At 32.0% G+C, this 6516-nt stretch overlaps 1 pseudogene; it reads left to right on the plus strand.

Moving 5' to 3' along the window:
• Positions 1-264: 264 nt before the first annotated feature.
• On the plus strand, positions 265-4491 carry LOC114171294 (annotated as a pseudogene).
• The last annotated feature ends 2025 nt before the right edge of the window (positions 4492-6516 follow it).

Genomic DNA, 6516 nt, shown 5'->3' on the forward strand with positions numbered 1-6516 from the left:
TGCTTTGTGTGTTAATCTGGGGTGTGGTGGTACTAATATATGTGCAAATTCAGTAATAAACTTGTACTCCTCCTCTGGTTCTACCAACCTAGAAAATGCAAAAATCAATCACTTAGTTGTTCCATTTTAATATAAATTAAGTTTTTACCGTATGCGTACTTGAAGGATTAAATATTGATACCCAGATGATTATTTTTTGTTGTTTAAGAATTTATTAATCTGGGGTTTTGGTGGAGTTTATATGTGTTCAAATTTTGTTTATGAAAATGTGGCTGGCATGTGACACTAATTTTCTTGAAGCAGTTGAAATGTGATGTGAGTTCGTTCTGTGCTGCCAATAGTATTCGTCAAGGTTTGTTCGGTGGACACTTGAATGAATGTGCCACAAGAGCTTTGGCCACTACATCTGGTGCTTCGGTGTCTGAAGATCTGCCAAAGGATAATTCCGTCTCTGATATGTTGGTAGATTCATTTGGAAGGCTTCACACATACTTGAGAATATCTGTAACAGAGAGGTGCAATTTAAGGTGTCAGTATTGTATGCCAGCAGAAGGTGTGGAACTCTCTCCTAGCCCTCAAATTTTGACAAAAACTGAGATTCTATGATTGGCAAATCTGTTTGTAAGCTCCCGGGTAACTAAAATACGTTTGACGGGTGGGGAACCAACTGTTAGAAAGGATATTGAAGACATATGTTTGGAATTATCAAACTTGAAGGGACTGAGAACATTGTCCATGACTACCAATGGTATTGCTTTAACGAGAAAACTTCCAAGGCTGAAAGATTGTGGGCTTACTTCCCTCAACATTAGTGTAGACACTTTGGTACCTGCAAAGTTTGAGTTTATGACCAGACGCAGAGGGCATGAAAAAGTTATGAATTCAATTAATGCTGCCATAGACCTTGGATTTAATCCAGTTAAGGTATTTCTTGGTTACATATCATTACTTTTTGCTAGTGTTTCTCATTGATCACCTTCCCACGAGCAGCTACCCTTTTGCTCAAATTCATTAAGTTAATCAAATGAATTTTTCAACAAGGGTGCATAACCTCAGGTAAATTTCATGTCACTGATGGATGAATTTTAAGGTATCTTTGATGTTTCTCTGCATTTCAGGTCAATTGTGTTGTAATGCGAGGATTCAATGATGATGAGATCTGTGATTTTGTTGAGCTGACCCAGGACAAGCCAATTGATATTCGCTTTATAGAGTTCATGCCTTTTGATGGGAATGTTTGGAATGTCAAGAAACTTGTACCCTACTCAGAAATGTTGGATACAGTGGTAAGGTAGAATTCAGACTGGAGGCCTAACTTTTATACTACATTTTGTTGTTCTCTTATAGCAGATAGAGACCCTTTATAACCATCATTACCAAACAGATGAAACAGTTTCCAAGCTTAAAAAGAGATCAGGATCACCCTACAGATACGGCCAAAAATTTCACAATAGATGGGCATGAAGGTAGAGTTTCGTTTATCACATCAATGACTGAGCATTTCTGTGCTGGTTGCAATAGATTGCGGCTACTTGCTGATGGAAACTTCAAAGTCTGTTTATTTGGTCCTTCGGAGGTAAGTTATATTCAAATCATCAAAGCTCAGTGTACTATGCTTGTCCCCTAAACCTGGTGATGGTAATTGGGCTAAAATCTGTGATGTCACTTCTATTTGAATACTTAATGTTTTTGGTGAATCTGTAACGCTAAACTTGATGATAGTATATGAAGTCTGGATGCTTAGTACGACATGAGTACGTACAACTACAGGAATACGATGATCTTTTTGAAATTTAGGATATGCTATGTTTTGGATTCTTAGCAAAACATTATAGATGCATAATATCGGTGAAGAAAGAGAGAGTGGGGGTAATTTCTCATTAATTCATGATTATGATGATCGCAATTTAATTTAAAAAATTGATATGAATGGAGAAGTATCAGTATTTGACATGGGAACAAACACCTTGATGTTTCCATTTTGAGTATCAGGGCATCGTAGATCATATTAATTGTAGGCCTTCTAAATGTACCGGTAAATGAATTGGATAGTTTGGTGATGAGGGTGAAGGACTCGGGATTAAGAAATTGGTATTTAAGGCCTATAAATTTTTTGGCAAGTAAAATCAAGACTTTCTATGCAAACTTTTAGCAGTCTTGTTTTTTAAGGAGTGTGACTGATTTCTTGCAGTTAGCTGTTTCAATGGCTGAGTATGGTTCTGGGAGTTGTTTACTTTTGGATTAGAACTTTGAAACTGTGATGTCTACTGTCAGTTCTGAATTCTTGATATGGTACATACTCGATAATGGGGAAAAGGGAAACTATCTGCCAACTCATAATAGAAAAACATAACTTCAAATATTTGTTTACAAAGATTGAAGTTCCCTGCAGAAAGTGGATTCCTGTAGTGAATCTTGATATTTGTCTGTAAATGGAAGATTTGATACACATTAGGACATGGTCTTTGCGAACATTAAAATATGGCTCTACCTCATACAATATTTTGGATTGAACATGCACTGTCTTGCCCCTTCTTTCCATTGCACATGCTATTTCATTTGATATTCTATTTATTTGATTACTTGTAATTGATTTTTTAGGCGCACTAATATACTTTCATCATTATTTTGAATTCTTAATCATTTCTGAAAATTTTCTTATCAATGAAACTGATAAATATTTTCCCTATTCAAGACATGCCGGTCATTATGGATGTTATCTCTACCATTTATGTTCAAGTTAAAGGTGCTTGATGTATGTATGGATGTTGACATCAGTCGGGACAATAAAACGTGTCATGGCATACATATAGCATCTTTAATGAGAGCTTCATTAAAAGATTTTTGTGATTTTCTTATATGGATCGTGTTTCAGGTTAGTTTAAGAGATCCTTTGAGATGTGGTGCAGAGGATCATGAACTTAGGGAGATAATAGGAGCAGCGGTATGCACTTCTTCTGATTATTATTGCTAAATCTCAATTGTGTTGTAATGATTTATAATGTTTTTATTTCTTTACCAGGATTTATCATCCTTTTAATATAATGATGCTGCTGCAATAGAATTTCACTCACTGCTATTTTAATTTAACATGGTAGTGAACCTTTATTAAAAAAGATATACTTTAGGAATAAGAGGAGCATAGCAAGAAGGGACAACACACCCCACAACCTAACTGAAAAGGAGTTAGTTAGAGATTATGTATATATGGAGAAAAAAGTGGTGGGGGTGATAGAGTTAGGTGAAGTTTAGCCTCATTTGGCAATCGGTAGACCCTTATAATGTAACTATTCTTATAATGATGCATGGATATGATGCGTGTATCGGATATGGTACGTATCGGATATATCAATACACTTATTTTGAAAACAATAAGGTATGATACGTTATATATGCATATTGAAAAATTTTACAAAAACCTTAAAACATGATAAATATATATTGTTATTGTGTGAATTCAAATTAAAATCAAATATCTTAAAAACTGTCAAAATAAAAAGTTATAAATTATTTTTATCACAAAAAGTATTACAAGTTTATAGATTAGATACTTTATTGATAAATATCGGTAAAGTATCAGATATTGATACGTGTCAAACATGAATACATGACACAGATTGAGGTATCAGTGCATCATAACTTATCACCTTCAACCTCTAGACTAACGTGAGCATTTCCATTGAATAATATGTTACTGACTCACTTCTTTCCTATGATTTTCCATCTGTTTGCTCTTGTCCTAGTAAGATCTTTGATTGCTTTTGAACAACATAGTCAATAGTGGATCATAGACTACTTGAAATTGTGTGTCCAACTTTAGGTAAGCAATATTATGAGTGGTCTTGTACTATCCTATTTCTTAATGTTATCTTTCCTTTGTTCTAGGTGAAGAAGAAGAAAGCTTCACATGCTGGCATGTTTGATATAGCAAAGACTGCAAATAGGCCCATGATACATATTGGTGGATAAGGTCTCTTCTTCTTCCTTTCTTTCATTTTTCCTATAAAGGTTATCCATTCAATCTCTAAAATATTTATTTTACAATTTACTGAGGCACATCATGATTTTTTTCTATTTCAGGTATCACACAGTGATAAAGTTACTTACATAGCAGGCAACCAGAGTAGTCCTAGTGAGAAGTACCCTGAATTGAGTATTATCTGAGATCTTCATTGATACAATCTCACTACATGAAGGGTGATATATTTTTCAACTATACCTAGCCACATATACTGTTAAATGTTGTTCCTTTGGATAGAACCCATTGTTGTTGTATCGAGTAATAATGCAAATTTGGGCTTAAATTTTCTGATCATGTGTGACTCTTTCTTCATTGGTTTATGACTTTTGGGTCGTGTGTTAATCTTTCTTCACTGGTTGTTTGTTTACCAGTCAACTTTAGTTTCAGCATGGCACTGTATTTATTTGTTTTGTTGTAGACATGACAATGAAATTTTGAAAAGGTTGGTTATGCCCTGTTACATCATTGAATTTGTACTATGTATGCAGTGAGGTTGTTGACCAGGTCTTCACAGTGCTGCTTCTCAGACTTCATACGGCATTCCCAATTTTCTTTCCTTAGTTTATACTCTTACCCGGAAATTGAAGGAACAACTCTAATCTAGATGTTACCAAGTTCTACTCTTGGGATCACTTCATGCTCCCTACCATTGCTTTTGTCATTTAGACCCTTTCTAATATCTCAACTTTCTAGGAACGCAAAATGTATGGAAATTTAAGAGACCAAAGGTGTTAATTATAGTTAAATATATGTCTAGATATATATATTTGAATTAGATTTTAGGAGTGTTTTATGTTTTAATTATTAGATATTATTTAGTGGATGAAGAAAAAAAAATTAGGCTATTGTTTAGACTTAGAGAGTTAGATTGAGATATTACTAAACGTTTGTTACATTTGCTTTATGTATGAAATAATGTGGAATATTATACATTTTTTACCCATTTAAAATATATTTTCTAAACATTAAAAACCTAAAAACCAACAATAAGAGTTTTGTGATAGGTTTTTTTAGGGGAAGATTCATTAGGGAGGGCTCAATTCACATGGATTATCACCATCTTCAACGCACAACCTTAAAGTAATTTAAACTCACTTGGATTTTCAAAAATATATTTTTCAAGAATGAATCCTTTCCACATTGATAATACAATTAACCAACATGTTAAGTTGATTACATAGATTGGATCATCATGACATGAGTATAAAAGGTGGAATATGTCTTTTTAGAACTTGTATAAGAACTAAAATCACTTATTTGGCTCTGGCACTATATTGTTGGGTGGATCTTGAAAGATAGAAAAAATCTCATTCATAGCCACACATACGACTTTTCAATGGCGGACCATTGTTGTGACAAGGGGAGCCATGGCTCCCCAAAAAAATTTTAATTCTATTTTTTATATATGTTATATATATTTTAAAATTATATTTATAGATTATTATTTATTTATATTAAATTTAATAAAATATTTTATTTTATCATCTATCTTATTTATATATTAAAATTTATATATATTTATTGTATAAAAAGTAAAATAAAAATCAATTTGATGGACATTGGTTAATGAAAGGTAATAAATTTTATCACTAGTGATGAGGTTCTTTTACAGTAAATCATCAAAATAATGAGAATAGAAAGAAATATAAAGAGATAAATTAGGAAACAAAAGATTGAAAAATGCACAATATCTCTCATGAATCGAGATTAGTATCTTATTATAATTTATGTGTTTATGATTCTCATATTACGATGATTTTCTTAAATTAAGTTTTTTTTTTCTGAATTAGTTTGCCTAATTATGATGGTAATAAGGATTCTTTTCTAAAATTGGCACTAACCCTAATTATATTTGTCCTGAAATTAGTATATCATAGATTATGAAATTTAGAAATTTTGTGTTTTCCATTACATATGGTAAATTTGTAAGATTTTATGGATGTATCTTGGGTTGAACTACGAATTTCGTTGCACCATAATGAATTAGTTGAATAACTTTGAATTGGATTAAAAATTAGAATATCCTTATAATGTTAATTTAATGAATTAGAAAGATTATAAATTGAAAAAATGCATACAAGAATCACTTTATGAAAATGATTGAAACAAAGAAAATGAATTTTTTATTTAATTAGAAAAAATAATTTTATATAAAAATCTAATTTGACACTCTTAAAGTTTTGTCCAAGTTTCGCCATTCCGATTTAATACGACAATTTTATTTACTCACTTGAAATATGAGAAACCCACAATACTTAAACTCTTTGTTAAGAAGACTTTCAATACAATTACTTAAACTCTTTGTTAAGAAGACTTTCAATACAATGACTATATTCAGGGGTAACATCAAGCAGATCTGAGTTCAATCCATATAAGAGTTGATTAACACACCCTTCAATATAAAATTTTAAGATAATGAGTTTATAGACCTAAGTTGTCCAACTTTTTCATTTCTACTTGTAAGACTTAGACTCAATATGAGATTTAGATTATAA

The sequence above is a fragment of the Vigna unguiculata genome, unplaced genomic scaffold (genome assembly GCF_004118075.2).
Source record: "Vigna unguiculata cultivar IT97K-499-35 unplaced genomic scaffold, ASM411807v1 contig_191, whole genome shotgun sequence".
Taxonomy (NCBI): domain Eukaryota; kingdom Viridiplantae; phylum Streptophyta; class Magnoliopsida; order Fabales; family Fabaceae; genus Vigna; species Vigna unguiculata.